Source organism: Rhyacophila brunnea, unplaced genomic scaffold (assembly GCF_057557595.1).
Source record: "Rhyacophila brunnea isolate RB1 unplaced genomic scaffold, BYU_Rbru_1.0 scaffold_2, whole genome shotgun sequence".
Classification (NCBI taxonomy): domain Eukaryota; kingdom Metazoa; phylum Arthropoda; class Insecta; order Trichoptera; family Rhyacophilidae; genus Rhyacophila; species Rhyacophila brunnea.
In genome coordinates, this window is record NW_028232859.1 from 50,069,872 (window position 1) to 50,097,683 (window position 27,812).

Consider the following 27,812-nt stretch of genomic DNA (forward strand, 5'->3'; position numbering starts at 1 on the left):
AACCAAAGTGTGAGAGCATTTTGTTTGTTAGCTCTTTGGGCCAAAAAAACTATTCAGAAACGTCAAAAAACTTAGACAAAGCGGCGGCGCACAGTTTGAATATCATTGAACTAAATCAAACTTATTGTAACCCATAAAGTTTCCAAATTTGGTGCATGTATAACACAATAATAAAAGTATATCCAGAAAAGCGATTAGGTACGAGTACATAAAATAAAAAGAATAGAAGAAGAAAAGATGAAAAAAGAATTGTAAAGAGATAACAACATTGATAAATAAAATTCAAACGTATAAATGAAATAACAATGCAAGTTCATTGTTTTCAATACAGCATTATGTACAATATAAATTATATACACCTAAACGTTGTCTGAAACTACGTTCAAAGTGATAGTACAAATATCTACGAATATTAAAGAATTTATTAAATATATCTTGATATCGAAGCAAGGCAAGTATATATACCATGTTATAGTTGTTGAATGCTTTAAAGTTTAAATGCAAGTATAGGACACACAGCTCGAAGACAAGACAATCACTTGTACAAATAATATTGTCATCCAATGGTACCCAAGAGGTACAAAAAAATCTAAAGATAGACCTAGAAGACACTAAACCGCCGGGTATAATACCTAATACAATTTTCATCCAGGATAATGAGACTTCGGTTGTATTGGTATGATATATCTTTTTTCATCAAATGTATGTACATGTATTAAAATCATTTATTCGTGTACCTGAATACTATAATAATTGTATGAATATTATAATAATTTTATATTGTATTATAATTGCAAGAAATGGAATTCTACCAAGTAAATGCTAACTCAATTAATAGTATTATAATTGATTGAAGACGTGTTATAAAATACACATATTATTTAATTATACAGACATAATAAAAATAACATACAATGTTTTAAAATTTTATAATATTTAATGTAGGTATCTGTATTTATTTTTCTACTAAATATCTTTTTGGTCGTTAGGGGAAAGAGGCGGCACGTGTTTCAGCGAAAGCTGTAACGCACTTTGAATGAAATCGCGGACTTATTCCGCTTTTACGCAAGACGGAATCACCACAACAAGAAAATACGTAGCGTAAAAACCAGAAACGTCTCGTAAAAATACATTAATAAAATATAAATATTGCCATTTGTTAATTTTTCAATTTAAAACTTAATACATAAAGACACCACCGTCAGTTCATATTCAAAGTAATATCAAACCTGATAATTTATAAAATTTGCCGAAACCTTAGTAAGAATTACTTAAGCACGAAGACACCGCTAATATTAGATAGGTACTTCATAGGCACTTCGTGGAAGCATTGCCAAGCTGATCGAGCAGAGTGCCATAGGAAATTTGGAATAAATTCGGTGATATAGTTATACCTATACGAAAAACAGATTAGCTTCACCGAGCTTCAACGAATATTCTGGGGATAGCTGACTTAATTTAATAAAATAATGATAAAAAAAACTATATACTATTTCTATCCGCTACTTTCTTTATAAACAATTATAAATCAAATCGGTTAATCAGATTCACAAACAATGCAAACAAACATGTCATGATATGGAGATGGGCAAGCCCCATCGATTGAAAGACAGATCATCGCTGGTCAAATTCGATTATTCAGTGGTAATCAAAATGTACGTAAAGACCTCTAAAGAGCCCGCTGCATCGATAAGATGATTAAATTTAGCGGTAGTAGGTCCGTGATAACGTCAGACGAGTGAGTGTATCATAAAATAGTGCAGACTGTTGCTGTGATGATGGTGACTAAAAAATAATCATTTCATTATTTTTGAAAAAATCGGAAAATACTACGCACTTTGATAGTACCGACTCCAAAATTCTACGACGCTTTTAGTATGTAAAATATTTAGGCAGGTAGTTCAGTCGTTCAGTGGGGTCTGTATCTCAAGAGCAAGTAACGGCAAAGAATTTCTCCCGTCTCAATTAATTTTTCATAAAAGATTTGATACATGAACACGCCTCCACTGGGACTAAATTCGTTTCAGCTCAAAAAAGCAGGTTGTAAACTTAAAGAAGCGTTTGTGAACAGGTATCAAAGCCAGGTGTCTTCAATGATATATACGAGTACTAATAATAATAACCGAAGACTTTGTCTGTGATTATGAAATATTTACCTTTTGATCAGCGTTTTGATTATGTACCTTACCTTATTTCTATGTGTGTTATTTTTGTCGTACTCAAAAACTACTGGACCAACTGGACTGATGAAACTTCCGTAACTTTCCTATGCACTAGTGGTGTGCGATGAGGTTTGCTCGTGGGCATGCTATAGAAAAATATTTGAACTTTGCAGCTCCCAATTATTAAAAAAAACTAATTTCAATTAAATCATTTGGCAGACAGAAAGTCAAAATGAACGTCTATCAGACAAAATTATACAACGTAACATAATCAACACCTGCGTATGCATCATAATGGCATTAGAAAAAGTATAGTTAGATACAATATACCATCTGATTGCACAGTAAATAGGTACAATAGTATTGCATACTATGATATGGAGTATTTATGGGAATGCTCCGTATCCACAGTGTGTATAGACCACACGCCGCTGCTATGCATTACATTGTTCCGAATCCAACCAGTATCAAGATAAAATTTCTCGATAATAACGCACTTGCAACAATTCATTGTCAGTGGTCTGATGTAAAGTGTGATAGTGTCGTGCGTGTCTAAATATTCTGACTGTATATTCATAGAAATAAAGCAGCATTGATTTCAAAAAAATAATTGCATCAGTGTATTTTTGTTAATTCTGTATGTTTGTTTACCTACTTTTTATTTTCATATTTCACGCGGATTATGTCGCACGCTATACTTTCTCAGATCATATTAACGCTACAGCAAGTAAAGAACCAATAAAATAAACAACATTGATTAAGATCATTCACTCACTTTTCGTTGTAAACTCTTAAATAAGACGTGTATCTTCCAAACATGTTTAAACCGAACTGATACGTAGTTATTATTAGCGAAATATAAAAACAACCGTGACTGTTGGACGTACCTATATCGGAAAATGCTGCATGCGTTATAAATTATAGATAGTAAAAAATTATCGTTAACACTTACAATGTGTTAAACAAAATTAAAGTTTCTAATATGTATCAGTTCGTAACGTTGTAAGTATTCCTGGAAGATACATACCATTGCCAGGACAGTGGAAAAACAAGAGCAATAGCAATCCTCCCAAGATGTTAAAATTTATACGGGGCAAAGAAAATTAACATCGTATGGTTGTTTCAGATAACGGGAGTTCTAATTAATGTAACTTAAACTATCAATACCTACAGGTCACGTTGAAAATAGTCGATTTTGTGAAATTCAGTAGAAATATATATATCTAAATATAAAAAAATGCTGTCAATATTTCCAATGATCAATAGTAGATGCCCCCTTCTCCCTAACAAAAAAAACATAATACATTAGAAAAAATATCACGTAATAAGAAAATATTATTCAGTATTATTTACTATTTTATAACATGAAAAATCCATTGTTTTTGTAGATATTACAAAAATACTGGTATGAAGTTGCCCGCAGGCCTAGCGCTGAGAAGGCATAAACAGTTGAATATCTTGTTTCGCATTTTCCAAGTGCAAAAGAGTCCCCGGGGAACAACTGATTCGATATGACATCACTCACAGGAGCAGGCAAACAGAAAACTGCGTGGGATGTTTAGAACAAAATGGCAAAAAGATGAGAGCCTAATAATTTTTACGAGCGGTAAATCTTTGACCTCCGAGGCCTCGCGTTATTACCTGGCGTTATAATGATCATTATTATGTCTTTCTTGTTACAAACTAGCATTTACGTGTATGTACTCGTATATCTGTTATGTTATATAATGCGCACAACAATAATTACATTAAAAAGGTACTTACTTAAAATTCAATGACGCGGATAATACAATATAAAAAAATAAAAAAACATATGGCAGTGTTACATTATTTCAATGACGCTTTATTACCAAATCAACATTTTTTTTAAATATTGTTCGCGTATAAAAAATTGTATTTTCTATAGTTGACAAATTTTAAAAACATTCATATTCTTTCGTTAATCAGGTATATAGGTATGTATTTATGTTTCATCTGACGTTGTTTATCGTTTCCATGACTATGTATGCAGGCGCGCACACAGAAAAATGGTATGAGGGGGTCCATTTAGAAAGAATATCAATACCTACGCATTATTATTGGGTTTTTAATGTGGCGGGAGGGGCAGGATAACAAAATCTAACAGGTGGCTATGACTTCCGCATTTACGTCTGCTACGTATAAATAGTTCTCGTCTCTTCAATCGTGGACCCGGCACTTTTCCGGTACATTCCCTATACCCAGACAGCGATGGACAGCTGGCCTGTAGCTATAATAACTTAAAGCAAGGATGGGTATACGTCATGAGGTCAACGAGAGCCACATTATGGATTTTCATAATAATTATGAAAATCCAGAATGTATTATACTTATATAATGAGCCACATATTATAGTCACGTTCTCGTGTAGTATTAAATACACAAATTAGAATTTAATTACATTGCTACACAAATCTTAATTGGTATATAAGGTATAAAAAATACGTATAATTATAGGTACAAGAATATAAAAAAATGAGAAAGAATACACAAAATAATGTCTTTGACGGTTGAAATACGCGCATCTTCTCACTTACAACATTTAGAAAGGAAAACGCGGGAAAATACAAGTATAATGGGGGGAAAATACCTATATTTTTATCAAGAGATATTGGGAACCGCACTTAACCCAACGAGGAGCCGCATTTCCCTACGTCTGACTTAAAGGGTTAACGACCGGTTATTACGATCGTTAGGGTCCGTTTGCATCGTCCGCGCTGTCTTGTCTCTTAGACATGCCGCATAAGAATATTAGAGCAAACATTGGGTGCCTCAGATAATAGCACTGAATCGTGAGTTCGACTGACATAGACCTAGAAAAGAAAGTGGGCATTCCATTGAAAAGGCTATTCGGCAGCCAATCATTAGGGTTGCGTTCCTTACGCATGAAGGCATGACAATGAAAAAGTAATATTACATTCACCTAAATAATTTGAGGGGGTCAGAGGGGGTCCAAACCCGACCCCCCGCCCTTCCCTTATATAGTTCAAAAGACAGTACGTCGTAAAGCATGTGTTATTACTTGGACTCTCGTCGCAGTTGTGTAAAAGAAATTCCAAAATTCGATATGCGTAACATGGCACGGAAAGGTATATGTTGAGTATAACACGGAAAGACCACAAAAGAAACCAATGGACAAGTAGGCAAACAATAGTAGGCAAAGTGATATACCTACGTCGTCAAGTTGATGAAATTGCAATGGCACTAGGTGAGTGGACAACCTAAACACTGGAACCTGTAAACGAGATCTTGACGGATGTACGTGGCAGCGAAGACCTAAGGATCGTGAAGAGTGAAAAAAATGGGAGATGACTTTTGATTACTTGACTAAATAATAGTTTTTTATTTGAGAGCTATGGGTGGTACCATCCATTTATAGATATATACCTACAGTGGCGGCTCGTCCATATGCACTGCGGAACTGCAGCACCCCCAAGTAAATTGAGAAAAATGTAATATTATAATATACATAAATTTATGTATACCTTGTTATATGAAAATATCAATATTATTTAAGCGAGTATTAAGCTCGCCCGCGCACCGATACATACAATAATTAATTATCAGAAAGTTGCGCATCGCGTGATTTTGTGCAGTACTATTTATATAATATAATATCATTCATTCAATATTATCATCATACCTACCTGTCAACCAAAAATTATACTTAAATATATAATACCTACAACTAGGTCAATTTTAGGAAACGCTACCACTATGATAATAATAATATTATGTTGTTGTACTGTGTAAAAATGCCATTATGCACAGACCACAGTATACCTTATTTATTAAGTTTTAGTACTAAGTATATTCCTCATGTACTACCTACTAAATTTTTGTTGATGATATCAAAATAATTGTACATAAATCGATTATGAAATTAACACCTGATGATGATGAGGAAAACCAAAACGTCGGTTAGCGAAATGCGGTCACTAATAATGTAGGCAAATTCACGACCCAGTGAACATTCGGTAGGCCGAGAACACGTCATTATTCAACACAGCTGAGTTGTGTGCGGGGGGTTTCCCCGGCGCCGCGCTGGGATGAGGAGATGCCCTCATGAAAGATTCACGCGGGCGAGTGGCGGGTCACGTTCGGCCGCTGAATAAGTCACGAGACTCGCGGATAATGGCGGGAAGCGACGCCATTCTTTCGCGCCACGCGCCATGACACTGTCATGTTGGACCATCTCGTCGTTTTCCCGGCTTTCAGCGCCACTGGATTGAAACTGATTTTTTAGTGCAGAGAATTTGAATTAGGAACTTTTTCAGTGAACAGATTTCGGTTTTAAGCCGTTTGCATCAATTATCAATAATTTATTCTACGCATTTTCCATGTTTATGTGATGCTGTGTACAAGAAGATATTAACTTTATTTTATAAAACGTCTTCTAATATCGATAATTTAGATACGAAGTAAAAAACAAAGAAGCTGTCTAAAAGAAATATAAAGGATAATAAGGCTTCAAAATTATATAAATATATTATCTACAACGTTTAAGGAATGTACAGGCATATGCTCTGAAAATCCATAAAATCTCCATTTTTACCTACGTGGCGCATGTGGGCCCTTAAGGTATGTAATTTATACACTAATTAAAATTGTGTTTACTACATTATTATTTATATCTTCATTGTAGGTAAATACATATATTTATTGAAAATTAACTAACTTAATTCATTTTCTAAATTCGTCTTGCGATGAGGATTTTTTGTGCTGACCACATTATCATTGAGGAGGTTTTAAGATAGCCATGAAAATATCTTCCACGCAAAGAAGGAAGGCCATATACTTTGGCCATATTTCCCACAAATATGATTAACTCCGTATGGTGCAGGTAAAGGTGGACGATAGCAGATGCAGATTCTCTTTGTTATGAAATTTTTGTAAGTGGTTCAACGTCCAGGGCGTTCGAGTTTTAATGATGGTGGTGACTGATGGCAAAGAGATGCACTGTAATTTGGTCGCCAACGTCGATAGAAAACGGCACCCAAAGAAGAAGATAATATAGATTTACAATTTCGTTCCTACGCATTAAATATACCTACCAAGAATGTGAGAAATATCAAACTTTTTTATACAATTGAAGTCTTTGAAAAAAAATTCGAAATAATGTCGAACTCCTGAGAAACATAAAAAAATGATCGGAGTAAGTATATTTCTCTAATATTTTTTTCATGGCATAACTTTTAATGGTCAAAGTTGAGAGGAAAGTTTATTTTATTGACTTCATTTAAGTTTCCTGAACTGTGTATTACAGCAACATCACGGTCCAAAAAACAATTAAGACATTAAAACAAATTTATTAAATTTGAAACAATAATAATAATACGTAATTATTTACCTAAACGAAATTTATGACAACAAAAACTGATTTTTATGTAATATTTATATTAGGTAGGATAAACTTTTCGAATTGGGAAAAATAATTTTAATTTGTACACTAGTGTTGCGTACCTTCCTACATTTTTTTTTAAATTTATTTATCAGATATATCCGTTTTAAAACATTGCGAAAAAAAGTAGAAATTTAAAACTTTTTTTGTAGAATGATAAACAAAATGTGCAACGCGGCTTATTCCAAATCCATACAGTATTTTTGGAAATTATAACTTGGATAGATATTACGCCATAGCTTGTAATTTTGAAGTAGCGAGCATTTTACGTGAGACGGAAATTTTTGTAGCATCAGTGCACAAAAAAAATAAAAAAAATATCAAATTGTATCAGTGAAGCTGGTATTGTTGAATGTAATCGCCTACTACGCACTACTCCTCAGCTTTTAAAATGTGCAGTCAAACGTTAAGTTAAAGCAAGCCATTGATGTTTCCGATAATGTGGAAATATGCCGGTCAAGCGTTGCTTCGAAGCGGTAAATTAAGGACGGAATGCTACTAATAATATAATATTTGCAATAATTAAATTGAATGCAGTGAGAAATTAATGTACATACTAATTTCAATGGCGTAGCATTTTGAGAGTACCTACTTTGAATTTTACCTATCTGAAAGAGTTTGGTAACATTTTAACTCCCCCTGTCAAAAATATTGAATGTCAGATACGAGGTGTCAATGTTAGATCATCGATATTTTAGTCAACGAAAGTTATCAACACCGCAATTCATGAATTTGCATTTTAATTTAATCGTCAACTGTAAAGTTATCGATATTAACCAGTATAGCAAAATGACGAATCGCACCATGAAACATGATCATAGGTACGTAATATATTATAGTTTGGTAGTGTAGGAAACTAAAAATGATCAAGTATATTACTACCATATCCTCGCCGGCCATAAATAAGCGATGAGAGAAACAGTGGACATGTTTCCAGTTCGTCCAATTATGAAATATTGAACAGTTTGTTTCGCGATACCCGCCCGTCAAAACAGCGCAATTATAAATAACCTACCCCTATCCGAGGCCCGAAAGTGTGTCGTCATAAAACTGAATTCATAATCGATGAATAACTCCGCTCAGCTAACTAATTAGTTAATGCATCGCAGCCGGGTTAAAAGCTTTCCAATGTTTTTACTGAGCGCCGCTCGACAGTTGGGGCGGGGGGCGAACTGTCGGTCGACACTATTACAAATGCATTGCGATCTGCGACAGTAGCCAACTTGTTCACCTGGGTCAGTGTTACTCACAGATTTTCGGTTAATGCCACGTATTTAAACCTAAATTCTGAAAATATCTTGCAATATTAATAATCACATCATTTTCGTTTCCTGTGTTCTGAAAATCCATAATTCAGGCATATACAATAAGAATATAACTTAAGGTTATACCTCAGTTGATGCACGGTCTAAAAAGATCGTGGCTAGGCGATGCGCGGATTGCGGGTCGCGGGTGCAAATGACGCATGCTAAACGAAATATAATTTGTCATATAAATCCAACATACGTCCATTTAATGTTCTGTTTATTGTTCTATTAGTAACAATAATAATATATTCATTGACATGTTTTCTTTTTAAAGTAAATGGGTAACGTTTTTAGTCATCTTTACACGATTAAAGAATTAATACGCCCGTCGCCATCACGAAACAAATTGACGTGTGCCCAGCTCGACGTTCTCTCTCAGAATACCAGCGGGTCCAAAATTTCGTTGCGCCTATAGTTGAAAATTATTTGCCGTTTCACTGATGTATCGCCTTAAGTACAAGGAAACAGGAATCATTTGAAGAAAAAACGAGAACAAAATATAAGAAAAAGTACGATGTTGTATAATGCTTAGCAAAAAATGACGTTTCACCTTTTCTAAGCGACTACACTTCATGACGTCCATGACTGGCCGCCATTCGGACTGCAACTTATATAAGACACTGTCAATGGTAATTGTGTATAGCTCAGAAATCTGGTGCATAAGAAAAGCAGAAAATACTGGGAACACGTGAACAAGAGAAGCTCCATGGCAGTAGTGAAGGGTGGAGGTAAGTGTGAGAGCGGGGGTTGGTTTAGGCAGGGTTTAATTGATTTTTAAAAACTTACCAATACTATATGTAAATTGTAGTCTTAGTTCAATAAAAAAAACAAATATGTGTGACTAACAAATTGTAATGTGCACTATTTATGGTGGATCTTAACAGCCTACTTGTATTCGTCTACGAAAATTAGTCAGGGTCAGAAAATGAGTTTTAGACCCCGCTTATCGTCAAAAACATTCAGATGTGACGTCATCTCAGATAGTTAGGTCATGTACACAGGATAAATAAGGTACACACACCAGTAGGCGGAAGCTGTATTGGCCGATCACGTACAATGTGGATGGACAATGTCGAGCGCAACATTAAAACAATTGGGAGTAAAAGACTGAATGGAAGTTACGCATCCCAGGGATTCATGGAGTCGGATTCTGGAGAATACCATAAACCACACAGACGAAAGATGAACATTTGTATGATTTACTTAATTATTTACTGAAAAGGTGTGCGAAAAAGTGTGTGAAAACCATAGAAACAAAATTACATTTTACACAAATGCGTAAAATGTAATTTTGTTTCTATGGTTGAGTAGGACTGCCAAATAATGCAAATGGGCTGGATTGGGTTAACAATAGAACGAGTGGACAAGTGAAGTTGATGATGACAATTCACAGCGCAGAGGGGAAAAACAAATTTTCGATAAAGTTTATTTCAAAAACCCATCAAGCTTTCCCTGTTACCGCGGGTGATGGAAGTGAAAACTGTGTACGTGATACGACATGTAAAATAAATTATTTCACAATATGTCGCACTAATTAGCTAGGTATGTCAGGTGTTAAATAGTTGATGAACATTATACTGACGTCATCAACTCGTCAGACGCTAAAGCAAACAGTGTCCTTGTCATTACAATGTAATACCTGCCTACATATAGATCCTATTAAATTTAAATGTAGAAACAATTATTATTATATTAATGACAATCGTGTAACTACGAAGCAATTATTATGATCAATTATTATTATTCATATAAGATATAAGCTTATCTTATGGTACGTAGAACGGGATGATCAATGTATATTTAAAGGTAGCATTTCACCTTGGAATTATGGAATTAAAGATGTAAAAAAAATAATCCTAATTAGTTATATACGACATTTAAATAAAGTAGAGTAAGTTCTTCATATTTTTTCTGAATGTAGACGTTACTGCCAGCTTCAACCTATAAAACCTTCAGCAGGACAATATTTACACATATGGCGAAGAAAACCTGATATATTTGAAAGGAAGACACAGAAAGGTCTTTGGAGCCACATGAAGAGAAAGGAAGACGTGGCGAAGAAGGTGACGAACTAAGCACTCAGCCGTCATTAAAAATGGACCTCATGGATTATTGAAGACATTCGTCCACCAAAGTAGGTCAATATTGGGTTGTAGTACAGTTGGTAATGATGATGTATACGTCCACATGCTACCTCTGTTTTCATATACTGTGTCCGTTCCGTAACCGAGCCAGTCTGGCGAAGTTTCCAATATCACGCGTTCACCTAGATCCTAGTAGAAGGTCATCTTACACTCCCGTGTCCCGTTCGAGGCCTCCATTCTAGGCCTACTCCACCGATCATCCATCATGCAGGCGTAGCTAGCCCACTGCCGCTCAAGTCTTTCTATAGGATGGATGATGTCCGTAACTTTAGTATACCGATGGTATTGGGGACATCTCATGTAGTTCGCCCAGCTTACCCTGGAGTATTTTTGTTATTTAGCTATTACAACAATGTTATCTTCGAGTAAACATTAGTTTAAGACATGTACTAGGTTAAATTAATCATTGTTATAAAATGTATGTAGAATCATTATCACTCGTCCGCGAGATCGTTACGTTGCGGAGAAACGATGGGCTACGTCGTAGCATGCGGCGTAGGCCGTAGAGGTTATAGTTATGTGTGAAAAGATAATGCTACCTATTTTTGTATTATTTCCACAATATCAAGCCTTCTTTGGACATATATGAGGATATCAGGTTGAACACATTTCTATTTTCTATAAAAATCACTATTTTTAAATAAAAATAAAACACCGTGTTTTTCGTGTGATTCGTTATTGTACGACTATGTTGTAAATACAATGTTTGTTTTCATATTTTTTATATATTATGTACATACGTATTACATTAGGTACATTACATCACCATGTTCGATCCTAAGAGGATCCATATGGGCCTTAGTGAAGATTTTTATTTTTACGAGAAATGAGTGTTAGCCACTTGTTCAACCTATTAGGTGAATATTCTTGCCAGACCTGGAATTCGAACCCGGGACTCACGACATTATAGGCGGACACTTTACTGCTCGGCATACGTATAGGTATAGTCTATCTATATAAGGCACACACATCACGGGAGATAGCATTTTGAAGAGAGCTCGGTATCCGAATGGGAATGGCTGGAGCAACATTCAACTCGATGCGGAATGTCTGGTACTCACGATTGTACTCGATCAAAACCAAATGCCGCCTATTCGACGCTTGCATTCTCATGGTGCTGCATTACGGTAGTGAATCATGTCACCTTAAGAAGGCTCAGAGCAACCGTATACCGAGCTTCGAAAATAGATGTTTGCGACGCACGCACCAAGCAGCCTCTCATCACGCTGAGAGTAAAGGATCGACGTTGGACCTGGCTCGGTCACGTGCTGCGGGTGCCAGAAGAGAACATCAACCTGGCTTGCCTGTTCTTCAAACCGACCGGATTCCGGCGTCCTGGAAGGCCGCTAAATACCTATAGAATCTGTACGGCGGAGCTACGGGTTAAGTTAAGTAGTCACTAAATAAAATATTATGTTATATTATTATAAACTCAACGGCCATATTTATTTCAAATCGTCCTTCTTCTTCGAGTGCAATATAAAGCAGACTTGTGATATTCGGCATATTGTGTAGAAATTTATAAATAAGTAGGTACCTACGCCAGAATTTTTTTACGTCGCATTTTTTGGAACGTTGGAAAATAAAGACAAGTATTTTTTTTCTACTACTAATTAAATAATATTAGTTGTAATATATTCTCGTACGTTACTAAATTATTTCTTTACTAATGAGTCTTTACTATTGGTATTTTTAGGTGAGGAGTCCTCACCACCGACCGATATACTTAATTATTTAAAAGAAGATAATAGATTCGACACCAATTTGTATTACACCCTCCATCAATCCATATCACATCCATGTGTCAAATTATCTCCAATCGATTGGCCAACGGAATATAAAAAGAACGGATAGTTTTTTTAATACTCGACCTTGATACTGTTCATGGACTAATCGGGGTATATTTAGAAAGTATAACACATTCGATAATATTCAAGTTCCTGTGATTCGAGCTTTGGGGGGGGGCGATTTGGGTTCAACTCCAACACGCCACTTCGTGTTTTACACCCCTTGTACGCAACACAAGTTGGGCAGCGAAGGGTGACCAATGAAATGTTGTGACTATTGTATTTAAAATACGATATTTATATTATCAAGTTAAGTAGTAAAACTCGCGTATGTCCAGAATCCTCGATTAATCACCAGAAATCACCCATAACGTATAAGAAGTGTAGTTGTTATTTGATTATTTAACTACCCCCGTTATTACATTATATTCAGACGGTTGCTTTTGTATGTGATACATATGTGATATTGTATGGGCAGTGTTGAAGGAAAACACGAGTTGGTATTTGTATTGTTTATAAGGCACAAACACATTAGTGGTTATTACACGGCAGATAGCGTGGAGTTATATTATTATACTATGTTTCGAGTGAAAAGGTTTAACATGACTCTTTTAGCTTGATAATTTGGAAAAAGACTGAGCGGTCTTGCAACCTCTACATAGATTCAAGGACTCTAGACAACTGTCATTTCCGACTCGTCATTTTCTATGTGTCAGTTGTAGAGTTGGGTAAAACCTCTACAAAGGCATTATTACATTTAAAACTAAAAGATGGCGCTTTTAACGTATTATATTATATATTTTCAGTTCTACAATCTTGTACTCGTATGTACTTTGATGGTTTACAACTATTAAAATTACGGTGACTTCAAAATAATAGTTTAAAAATCATTTGACACTTCTATAATTCACGTATATTGATAATTTTAGAATTTAAATAGGTATAAAATAGAGAGTTTTTTTTAATACACATTGTGTAGAGTTTTCACGATGTTTTACACATTATAATAATCTCGCCCATTTGTATCAATTTCCTCATCTTAACTTAACCCAACCAAAAATACAATTAGGTACATATTATGAAAACGTTGGTTTAACTTGTTGACTGCGGAGCATTTAATTACTTTTTAATTACCCCATTTAAATAACATGATAATTATATCGAATGGCCAATTAATTAGTGTACAGCAGGTGTACCGTCCGCGTGGAAAGGATTTTAAACGAGGAAGCTTACATTTTCTTCGATGTCATTGTAATTAGAATATTTTAAGGCACCCTAGATTGTGACACTACCTATCCAAATACAATAATGATAATAAAATGTAAAAATCCGTCAAAACTTTTTATATCTATTGATATTCAATTAACATGTTGAATTCGATTGTTATATTTCAGCTTTTTTTTAGTTTGACGGTCAATACGCTAGTCTTTGGCACATCCTCTTACTCCGAAGCCATCGGTTGGCCACATCTGGTGTAAACAATAACTGCGCCACAAGGCGATGTAACAAAGTGAGGGACTGTCAAACTTATTTGATTTATCAAAGATTCGGTTATGTACCTAACAACGTTTTATTATTTAAGCAGCATTATAGCATGGCTACATTAATGTTACTATGGTACTTTTTTTTTTTAATAAATATCATAATTAGATAGAAATAACTTTTTTCAAACGCAAAAACGTATGAGTTGTAGTAATACTATAATGGAACCATTCATTTACTATATAGAATAGGCCGTTCATATAATATGTTTGATGCATACACATTTTCTAATAGTTCGCAAAACATTCGGAGCAATTCATTGGTCGGTCGTATTGGTATTAATTGGTATGCAGCCAATGAGGTATCGATTGATTAGTATGGAGTGGTTTTCAGCCAATGAGATTAAATATAGGGTTTGCCCAAGCCAGTGGCGAAGACTCCACACTAGGCGATTATTTAAAACATATCTTCTTAACGGCCCACGTGCTCGTCGTAGGTCAAAATTGACATTTGACATTGAAATGTTTAAAATAACTATAAAGGATAATAAGGCTTCAAAATTATGTAAATAGATTATCTACAACGTTTAAGGAGTGTCCAGGATCATGGTTTGAAAATACAATAAAAACTCAATTTTGACCTTCGACGAGCATGTCCCCCCTTAAGAAAAACATTTTTAATTGCATATTGACGTATGTCAATATATATTCTATAAAAATAATTAAATTTGCCGATGGGCTCCGATGGCTAAGCCTAAAACATTTGCGCATAATATTATTGTCTATGACTGCAGCTTTTCCCAAAATAATTATTAATTAGATAATTTTAAAAAAATAATTTCTACGGCATTCAATCGCATATAAATAAATATACCTACTATATTACGGCTCGTCTTACGTGAGCGACATCGGCGAAGCGATGAGCGGCGCGCGCAACTCAAACGTATAACCGTATAAACGAACAACCAAAAAAAGACTCTTTAAGAACATTTTCACACACGGTTATACGTTTGAGTTGCGCGTGCCGCTCAACGCTCCGTTATATATAAGTAGATTGTTTTTAAAAATTTAAATGATTTTTGATGTGTATAAATGTATACCAAAATACATAATTTAAACTCATCGCTCAATTTTATATCGTCAGTGAGCTATTGAAATTTCATCGAATTAGTGTATACCTATTCATCAGTAGTAATATCGTATTATCTTATGTCCCGTATATATAATATTATATATGTAAGTATACCTGACAAAAGCGTGCTCTTTTCTCGGATCTCCACAGCCTACCTCTTTCCAGAAGCCACCCTTCGCCACTGGCTCATTTTAGTTTGTAAGAACGCCTTTATGAATCAAACCTCATTTAACGGAACCGCTTAACCACTAATATGCGCAAATGGGATTTATTCGTAGGTAGTATAGTAGTCAGGTGGGGATTACGTGTTTATTGTATATGTTTGCTATTGCGGGCGTTTTAAAGATCACGTACCTATATTGTATCCCATTGTCGCCTTCGAACTCTCTCGTGTTTCCTTTCCAAGTTATCGAACATTACTGGTTTACAGCGATAGTCTCGGACTTCTATCGACCGATTATAAAATAATATGTAATTAGACACAATGTACGGATAATATACAATTGCAAGTGTTTAAATTATCAATCTGTATAAAATTATGAAAAAGAAAAATATTTTATTTTCAATACAAAGATAAACTACTTACGATAATAATTATAAAAATAATGTTATGAAAAGTTAATTCATCCAAGACATCTTATTATATACGATTATGTTTCATTGAAATTTAGTTTTTGACAAGTTCTCTCGAAGATAGCATTGACATTTTTGAATAATTTTATTCACAGTTTTACTGTTTTCCATTTAATTAAAGACACATAATTTTTTACAAAAAAAATGTTTATCTTGAAATTCGTTTTATTTATATCGAATTGTACCTACTTCGGCATTGTGACCGATACAACTATAGTAGGTATAAGCATTTTCACCAATGTATAAAGACGCTATTGCACAGTTATAAGTTCATTTAACAATACCATGATCCAAAAATTAGTTTAAAATTGATGAGTATGCATTAGGATTAGATGGTTACTTACAAATGTAAGGTCAAACGTACTCTCGGGATGACGCGTGTCATAGATTTATTACCCCTTGGGTAATGAACAGGACATGTTTGTTATAGATTATTACATAATAGCGATGAGGGAAGGACCTATAACAAAGTTTTCTTAAAATCCTATATGTTGCCCAGGTGCTGTGTGAGATTGCGTATACACAATATTAGGGATGCAGTCGCTTTTGTGATTCATCTACCTGAGATGATAATACACACGAAAATTCCACAAAATACCAGCCCCGAAAAAGGTCGTGCCTCCCACTCCTCACCTATTGGTATTTAAATGACACCACGCGCTCGCATCAATATCGTATACATAATATTATAGAATTGGTATATTGAGGTGATGTGAAAACTGCACACAACTCATTTCATTAATTATATAATCCTCAGTGCCTCAACATTTCAATCAACCGACGGACGATTTATGTTAGTACCTACACCCTATTATACCAACGAAGAATATTTTCCCAATATACAATACACGTCACGATATATAGTTACAACTTACAACATGATATAATTAATCTTCGGAAAAAATGAGACTAATTTATTAACGAAAATATGTAATAAAGATTGTGACATTTTTTAAATTACCGTTGAGGTCTGGTCTACTACACCGTACACAAAAAAAAAACATTATTAGACAGTTCTTCGAATAATTATTTACTTTCATTCATCTCCATAGATAATAAATAAATATTAACTAGCACAGGCAATAGTAATTATTGTTTGTTATTAATTAGATAATAGTTATCCGCGTATTGGTCGAACGTCCGCCTGCGATACCGTGGGTCGCCGATTCGAATTCCGATTTTGGCAACATCACATTATTGGTATTGGTATTGTTCATTTCAATATGTCAGACAATAATATACCAATGGGTTAGTCCAATAATGGATTATAATAGCCATGGTTCACAAAAAAAATATCTGTCAAGATAAAATCCACTCAGTGGGAGCCTGGAATGTTCACATTATCTACATATGGCCGAAAAATAGATATGCCCAGAATAGACTAAATATATCTGACATTATACATACAAATTATATCCGACTCCTATACAAATAACATACTGACAAACAAACAGATATGGACATATTGGGAGGAAAATGTCTAATCTTTCATCGGAAGTAGCGACGCGTAGTTTTTTGGAATGTTGTTACTAAACCGTGAAAATGTGTACGGTGTGGACTGTCCAAACTATATTTAATTTGGTAGCAGTTGGCAGAAATTTCAGGCGTAAACGTGCGTTGAGCTTCGAATAAATGTTAAGTGTAGCGGTAGAAGTTTACAAACCACTGTATAATTTGTATGCGGACATATGTATCTTGGTCTGTAAATGGCATCATAGTGTAAGCGTGAACTCTCGGCATTTAGCGTTATATGGGGTAAAAATAAATTATAAAGGTTAAAACGTGTAGTTATAGCTATTATGGTAAAGCGAGGTATTAATTAATTTATTAATTTGCATATCAAAAACGGTGAATGCTAATGTGCATTATTTTAAATACCTACGTGCCTACGCCATATAAATAAGTCCGCATTCAAATGATTTCAAAAACCTATATTTTATTTAAATTACATAATATAACGATGTATGTATATTATTTCTTAATCAGTAGGTAATAAAAGGTAAATCTTTTGTTTTTAAAACAAATATTAATGCATTGTCGTAAACTAATTAGCATATGTAATGAAAAATTAAGCGCTTTTGTTTTGAGATTATACAAGCTTTGAATTATGTTCAAAAAGAGCTTTATTAATATGGACTCAATATACATACTATTACAACATACATCCATATTGTTATAAGTAAGTACCTAACCAAAATTGGATGTGATCGTACCTAGTTATTTTATATGATAGAGATAGCATAGACGATATACCAAAAACAAAAGAAGACGATTCCATAGATATATTTGTTCACATACTTAGGTAAATAAAGAAGCAATGTTGACATATTTACAAATTAAGATCATATATATTATTATTTAGTTTGCCGAACGACGCATATTATACAATTAATGCAAATCTACATTATGACATGACATATAAAATCAAATTCTAGTTAATGTGCGTTTTGCACCTACTATATTTTGTCGTTTTCTTTTCTGCGTTCTTTCTTACGCTTTTCTGTCATTTATCTTTCTTTAAATTAAACCGAGGTTTTACAAAATGTTTCAAGGGTACCCCGTTCCGCGAAACAAAACAAAAAAGTTTACTCAGAAATAATGGGAACTGAAATACACAACAGGTAAGGCGATAGATAGCAGGTATAACCGACTCGAGTAAGGAAGAATCCGGGTTAAACTTACACACGTGTCTAGAATACGTTTTACGTCGAATACTGAAAACTGCTCTCGGTTTATGCATTTACGCTCATTTAATGTTGGTGTATTACACACACTATTGCACGTGCATAATGCGTGCTTCATTTTCGTAGGACACTCACACATTCAAAAGCCTGCTTCACCATGCGGCGTATTGAATATAGCCTATCGGTATTCTATTTATTATCTATTCTGTGGTTGGGACTGCTATTATAAAGGTGAATATTTACCTACACTATTGGAGCTGACATGATAAGTTAACTTTTGTATGGCATGTAGATAATAAGGAAGGAATGCAATACGGTTGAGTCAAGCGAAGCATACTGCAGTCCCACAATAAATACTATCCACTACAAGTCTTCACAAGATATTATCTTGATTATTATTGAAATACGGTGGATGCCGGTGGATGGACTATTTTCAGACATCGCAACGTTTAGAATGAACTACCCAATGAAATCTTTTGACTATTCCATATTTGGACCGTGCAACTGATTATAATATATTTTCATCAATTCATTATTTGTGCACCTGTTCTGTACCGACGATTTGCAACCCCTACGATGCGCTCTGACTAATGCAAAACAGGCAGGTAATGGAGTGCATTTGACGACCTCCGATGCTAATTAACGACGACCTTTGGGGCGAGGTGAGTTATGTCATCGGGGCGGACGGAGGGGAGGAGGGTGGCAGTGATAAAAAATACAACTTCCTGCAAAGAACTTCCGACCACACAAACAAATAGGTCAAGCATTTTCAACCACTTTTAATGCCCCTCTCCTGAGCCCAATTAAAGAGGAATGTCGTCCTTTTTTATACTACATTATATTATAAACTTGGTAGCAATATAATGGATTAATAAGTATCAACTAGGGCAGTAGGATTCGAACTGTACACCGCGGCTTCGAAAGCGTTACAGAAACCTCTCGAGCTCGACTTATACCTACTAATAATTATACGAGGGTAGTTTGAAAAGTTTGGTTATATTGGGACAAAATAATTAAATTTACCGATCCAATGATTCTCCATTTTTTTCATACTATCTAAACTCTAAAGTTTGTCAGACTCTGCGGTGGTTAGGTACCTATTTCCTGAAATGATGACAAATTTATACCACCAAGCCATATTTTTAAATTCGCGAACGGACAGAAGTCGCGCGAGGCCAGGTCCGGGAAATATGGTGCATGAGCAATGACATTAATCATTGTGCATGAGAAACCAATTTACAGCCCAAATCATGCAATTCTGCCATACGGTCGATTTGTGTGACGGCGCATGGTCCTTGTGGAACAGAACTTATTAGTGCGCTAATCTATCCTTCAACTCATTTTTCAATCGATCAAATAATGTCGCATAAGCCAATGTTGCATCTTGCCTTTCCCAAGCAATCAATCAAAGAGAATGAATCTCATATAATAATGGTCATTATTCATTACTTACCCACCGGACAACACGGTGTTCGCCTTCTTCGGCGCAATTTCACAAGTTTTTGTCCATTGTTTGAAATCAAAATTGAAATGCGATTAAAAATTGGAGTGTATTTTTTGTCGACAGTCAAAAATCGGGGCACCATCAGACGGGAATGGGACGATTTGGCACCGCGAACTGGCCTCCGGCGATTGGCCTCCGGTAATTGGCCGCCGGTACAATCGGACGCCGGCCCAATTGGACGCCGACCCAATTCGACGCCGACCCAATTGGCCTCCGGGAGGATTGGACGCCGCACAGTTGAATTAAATGCGCAAAGGAATAGACGTACGTTACGATTTGTTGGAGTAAATAAGCAAGTCAGTTTAATATGCTTCTATCTTCTCAGTAGTTGTACCTTAGACATTTCGCGCTTGACACATTTTTAATATAGATTGAGAATAATTATTATGCCTTATGATGTTTATTAAAAGAAAATAATTCTTCCCTCGCTTAAACTTAAAGATGTGCATAATCAATTAATTTATTGTCAATACATGGGTACTTATTTATATTTACAACAAATAATAAAAATAATGTTAGATGTTAGAATGAAAATAACATTATTTTTCAGCGTTTTATCGACTTAATATTATAATAAAGCTTAAACATGTATATTATTATGCATAAATGCGTATTTTAAGATAGTATGAAATTACAAACAAAATATTAAGTAAGTTATCTGCTAAGTATAAATGTTTCAGTAGTTTGATTGATAAACTAATTAGGTACTGGGTGCCGGACGAAGTCCCGAAGGCCGAAATCCCGAAAAATAAAAAATACAAACATCAATAATTGCGCATTTTTTGCAAGAGAGACAAAAACCCATTTTTTGTGGAAATATAAAAAAATGTAAAATACAAACATCAATAATTGCGCGATCGTGAATTGCGCAATTTTTGTAAGAGAGACAAATCCCATTTTTTGCGGAAAATAGTAGGAGAGACCATTTTGTAGAACGAATGGAATTTGTGTCTCTTGCAAAAATTGCGCAATTCACGATTGCGCGATTATTGATGTTTGTATTTAACATTTTTTTTATATTTCCACAAAAAATGGGTTTTTGTGTCTCTTGCAAAAATTGCGCAATTATTGATGTTTGTATTTTTTTATTTTTCGGGATTTCGGCCTTCGGGATTCCGGTCATTCGGGATTTCAGCGTTCGGGATTTCGGTATTAGGGATTTCGGCTTTAGTACCTAAGTAGTTTATCAATCAAACTACTGAAACATTTATACTTAGCAGATAACTTACTTAATATTTTGTTTGTAATTTCATACTATCGTAAAATACGCATTTATGCATAATAATATATATGTTTAAGCTTTATTATAATATTAAGTCGATAAAAAGCTGAAATATAATGTTATTTTCATTCTAACATCTAACATTATTTTTAATATGTGTTGTAAATATAAATAAGTACCCATGTATAGACAATAAATTAATTGATTATGCACATCTTTAAGTTTTAACGAGGGAAGAATTATTTTCTTTTAATAAACATCATAAGGCATAATAATTATTCTCAATCTATATTAAAAATGTGTCAAGCGCGAAATGTATAAGGTACAACTACTGAGAAGATAGAAGCATATTAAACTGACTTGCTTATTTACTCCAACAAATCGTAACGTACGTCTATTCCTTTGCGCATTTAATTCAACTGTGCGGCGTCCAATCCTCCCGGAGGCCAATTGGGTCGGTGTCGAATTGGATCAGCGTCCAATTGGGCCGGCGTCCGATTGTACCGGCGGCCAATCCCAGTTCGCGGTGCCAAATCGTCCTAGACCCCCATCAGACAGCTTTTATGCAATTTTTCGTGAAAGATATCTATGTATTATGTACGCATTAAAGTCTCAGAAATCTCGCATACATGCACTTAGCAGTCTGCTTTTACAATACCATGGATTTTTTCAATGATTTTCCCCGTGGTGACGTCAAGTCTTCCAGAGCGCGATTCATCTTGGATGCTAGTACGACCCTGTTTAAACTTATTTATTTAAAAACAGTCTTTAACGCTGTTAGAGTCCCAGGGAACTTCATCTAACTATGATCTGCGCGATCACCAACTTATTCAAATAAAAATGTTTTATGATGGAACAGAACTCAGTTTTTTCCAACGCTGCTTCAAATGCGAAACTGAACAAATCAGATGGCTGACAAACGTTAACTAAGCATATCTGACATTTTGACAGAAGTTGTTTGGGGTCTTGGCAGCCGTGATTTTACTTTATGGATTGTGTCACTATTGAAATACTCCGAACTAAGGATTGAAATTCCGGAATCTTGAATCCCGGGATCACACTTAATTTGTTGATTCTGATATATCTGGATGAAAATGGTGATCATGTTATTTCAGTATTAGATTTTTAGGTATATGATTTTAAAAAACGACATAACTTGATTGAAAGTGAGTGGATAGTTTCTCAATGAGTACCTACGTACCTACCTATTATAACTATAAACTTATCAGCCAACAGATCTAAACATCACCCACTCACCGCCACGCCGACGACGGCCGAGCGGTTACCGCGTCGGCTTATAATGTCGTGGATACAGGGTTCGAATCCCGGGTCTGGCAAAATTAACATGTGCTTAAACCAGAATATGGACCTAATAGGTTGAGCAAGTGGAAATGTAAAAAGCATAAATCTGTTCATACAACCTCCACTATAATATGATCTTCTTGGACCGGACCTGGTAAAAAAATATCAGTAAATATTTTACAGATTTTTACTGTTTTTGTACATTTGAAACACATTAGAAGAAAATAAATGACTAACCACGCAGGGTCAGTGGAAAAATGGGCAGCAGTGAATCAATAAGCCAAGAGAAGTTATAGCTGCCATCTAACACGGAATGGCTTCATACGTCGGCAACATTTTCCTCAATCAGAAATAATACGATCCAACTCGAAATTCGGAAATAGGCAGACAGTAGCAAAGGCTTTCGCAGAAAGATGCTGCCTTCGCTAAGCAGCATCCGTAAGTGGTGCAATGTCGAAGGCGTTGGTGATATCATAAAACCAGGGCTCGAAATGGACCGGAGCGCCGTTCCTGTTCGTGAAATCGGTAAAATTATCGCTCCGTCTCGTGGAAAAAATAATTTGACCGTCTGAACTAGATAGGCCATATAATAGAAAAAACGAACACACTTATTTTTTATGAAATACACATACAATTTGATAAATAAACTAAATATCTTCAGAAAACTGTCGAGCGCTCCGGTTCGTAAACTTTTCCATTTCGAGCGCTGCATAAGACTGGGCCATGCTAGCGAGATGTCCTGCAATTATGTTACCAACCTGCAATAGCAAGAGGCACTGAGGGAAAAAACTGAGATGGTCATTGTACGCTTTGCTAAATTAAAATTTTAGTAAACAAATTATTTCGCTGTCTTAAAATTCATAATAAGTACTTAACTAATTTCCTGTTTCGTTAATTCGTATTTTATTATTTGTTTTGATATAAACGCAAGCACCTATCGTCGCGCAGCGGTCGCACTATTAGTAAAACAAAAAAATCTGGCAGTTTTCCCGATGCATCTTTTGCAACTTAAATATAGTGCCAAAATCGCCGAACGTCGCGTGACGTGTTAATAGTTATTAGGATGATTAATGCAATATGTACCACCTATAAACTCTTCAATTAAGAAATTGTTCAATACAATTACCCAAGTATCTGGGTAATGGATGAATGCTTAGAAAACATTAATGTGAATATTATTTTGTATAATAGACAAAAATAATAATAAACAAACGTAAGGCAAAGACGACTCATTCCATCTCGTTCACACTAAGTAGGTACGTAAAAAGAGCGAGATGTATTATTTTAATTTGTATTTCGCGCCAAGACGACAACCTTCCAAATCGTATGATATGATAAGGTTGGCAGCGCGCTCTGTTGAGTGAGAGTTGAATCTTTGATAAAATAAGTAGAGGTATACTTAGAAGATAAAACAGATTAAAATAATTTCTTATTTTGATTTTCGCACGCGTACTTAGTAAATGATTTAAGAAAATAAAACTTTGCCGATAATCAAATATTAAGTCAAAGATGCTATCGATATCCCCGTTGGTATACAGAATTAGACACAGTGTCTAACTCTGTGTACTACTGTGACTGTAATTGAGTTTTGGCAACATGGTAAAATTAATTGTATCGTTATTTGAGAGTAGAAAGTCATCAAATCGCATTGATTACCTACTTAATACTTCTTAAGTATCAGAATATAACACACAATGCATTAGAGTCCTGATAATACTTTGTGTGTTAAATTTAAGGAAATTAAGAGTTACTGTGTAGTCAATAAATTAATGCATGAGTACTAGTGGCTCGAAAGAAAAAAAAAAGAGAATAAAATACCTCTTGAGAATTAATAAAATCGGTGTGTGTACTTATATACGCGCGTTAGAAGTGATACTTCTTTGGCGTAACAAAACAAAAACAAAACTTGTGATAACCTAGATTCTTCGACTAGCTCTTAATTATCTTGTTAAATTACACACTCAAGATTTTTCTTGAGCTTATTGGAGCGCCGTTGGTTTATTTCTAAACACTTTAACTTATATTTCGAAATTATATACTTATTTCTCGTGGTTTTTATTTTTAAAGTAACAACTGGCACTCTGACGTTTAATCGTTCGTTTACGTAAGGAATTGCAAATGGCCGACAATAATAAATTCGTTGCCTGGGCAACGGAACAATTCTACTATCAAACTTGCGTTTGTATACAGCTGACTGATTCGCAGCTAACTTCATACTGTCACGCACTTTCGTAACTCTCAATTTCACTCTCTACCAAACGCCACAAAAGTAATAGAAGAAATAGATAAAAAAGAAATAGAAGAAAAGTAATAGATAAAAAAAAAAGAGATAGAAAATTATCTCAGCATGCCAGCATTCCTCGCCATTTAATATCTATATCTGATCGAAAACATTATTGCATTGATATTTAAAGCAATACGTAAAAAATAATTTAGTCGCGATATTCCAGCTGTATATGAGGGAATACTATGCTTTCATTACTACACTACGAAATAAAACGATAAAATAGTTTTTAAGTGAAATCATTTTTTTTGTTACATACTTAATACATAAATAAACAGCTTAATATTAAAAAGTCGTAGCTAGTATTTCTTCTGGTGGTAGTTGATCTGTAGCAAGAATGTTGTTCCGAGATAACGTTATGCGAATGCAAACAAAAATAATGAAATTGAAAGTGCAGAATCCACTGGCGTCTACTGTGTAAACATTTTTTATTACATATTTTATATTGATAAACATACTGGTGGTTATTGATTTTTATAAAGCAATAGTATGTTAACATTTTTTAAATTATTTTTTGTAGATATGATATATATAATATAAAACAACTAAGCACCTGTCTCATTTTTATTTATTAAAATCGAAATGTGCTTACCTCAAATATTGTAATAAAAGAAAACCTTACAATGCAAGGTTTTCTTTTGTTATAAGTATGTCATATAACTTACTCTTATAATATTGACAAATTCATCAAATCAAATCATATAGAATGAACGATGATTGTGGCGCTTTAGATGCAGGCAGTGTTGGGAACGCTAGCATCTTGAATTCGTGTCTCGTTCCTACACGTAAAGCTGTGTCGAATTTACAATTCGGAATATATATTATGTACCTATAGTGTGTTTTCAATTATTCATACAATCATGGCCCCCACAAGGGGGTGCTGACAGGGCTCTAGCCTGGGGGCCCTGGCTCAGGAGGGGCCCGGCGAGGCAAGTCGACCAGATAACACATCACAAATTTGCTTTAATAATAAAAAGTAGCCTGCGTGCGCTATTTTCCGTCACAATAATACTATTATTTAAAGTTATGTGGTTGTATGATACAATTTTTAATTGTGTATCAATATTCGACATCTCCATAATCCGAATGGATGTATTAAATATACAATAAAGCACTAAATATACCTACAGATTAATTTTACGGGGGTTTGGGTCGAAATCCCGAAGGCCGAAATCCCGAATGCTGAAACCCCGAATGGCCGAAATCCCGAAAGCCGAAATCCCGAATACTGAAATCCCGAACGCTGAAATCCCGAATGGCCGGAATCCCGAAGGCCGAAATCCTTAATAATCCCTAGCAATAATTGCGCAATCTCGAATGCTTGCGAATAATTGCACAATTCAAGATTGCGCAATTATCGACGTTTGTATTTTTTTATTTTTCGGCCTTCGAGATTCCGGCCATTCGGGATTTCGGCCATTCGGGATTTCAGCGTTCGGGATTTCGGCTTTCGGGATTTAGGCTTTCGGGATTTCGGCCATTCGGGATTTAGGCTTTCGGGATTTCGGCCATTCGGGATTTCAGCATTCGGGATTTCGGCCTTCGGGATTCCGGCCTTCGGGATTTCGTCCGGCACCCATTTTACGGCGTAGACCATTTGGAAAACGCTACTGTAGAGCGTCACTGCCTTTATGCTTAGCGATAGGTAGGGGGGCCGCCAAAGATCCTAGCCTGGGAGCCCGCCTCACGGTGTGGGGCCCATGCATACAATATATTATTATGGTTTCGATCCAGCGCATGGATACCCATTAGGGTAGAGCGAATGATGGAACCAATCCTAGTTTTAAAGTCTGTTAAGATACGTTCACGATTTCGTGGAGCACCATACGTCTTAGATCAGACGTGATGTTTTACTACGTATTCATATTGCCAAAAATATCATATTTATATTAAGTACCTATATCACATCGCATTGATTTACCACAAAAGGTAAACCAGGCAAAAGCCTAAAAGCGATAAGGTTTCGCATTGGTTTGGCGCGTACAAGACATTTCGGTAATCAAGGCTATTCATATGTGGCATGCAGACAATGATAAGTTATAAACCAACCATGCAGACAAGTCGAAACTAAAAGTGGGCTCTATACAATCTTTGTCCGAATGGGCAAAATAATCAGCGAAGCGGAAAACACCTCATTGGTATACCCAGTGCTTTTTTTGTCATATAACGCGGTGGAACGGCGTTCCGGCACCTTTTTTCACGGTATTTTTCAAAAGCAATTAGACGAAACAATGTTCGCGCTTACATAGTAATTTTCCTGAATCATCTCATATGAGAAGACATATCCTGAAAAACTATCGCGTTTGATATATTACATTGAATTCTATTACCATTTCTTCAAGTGAATGTGAACGAATTTTTGCAAATGGATCTAATTATTACCCCAATAAGAACTTCGTTGAAGACCAAAACAGTTTCGGCACTTTTGTTCATCAAACTCGTCGGACCAAGTTTGACACTTTTCGATCCTTCAAAATACGCTGATCGGTGGTTACTCAGTGGAAGACATTCGGCCATATTCGGACATAAAAGGAATCGAGACGATTTTCCAGACAAAAATTGGACTGAACTTTGGAAATTACCATGGCGCCCCACAAAGGAGGGACTGACAGGGCTCTAGCCAGGAGGTTCGACCAGATAAGTGAGATAAACTCACATCACAAATTTGCTTTAACAGTAAAAAAAATCGCCTACTGCGCTAATTTCCTTCGGGCGTATTGACATATAAAAATATTATGTAGTTGTATTGCA

General features: G+C 35.2%; 1 protein-coding gene across 4 annotated transcripts in view; it reads right to left on the reverse strand.

The window, feature by feature from the left end:
- The window catches only part of Mef2 (myocyte enhancer factor 2), a 321,089-nt gene that overhangs the window by 286,833 nt on the left and 6,444 nt on the right, over positions 1–27,812 (reverse strand). The window lies entirely within an intron of this gene.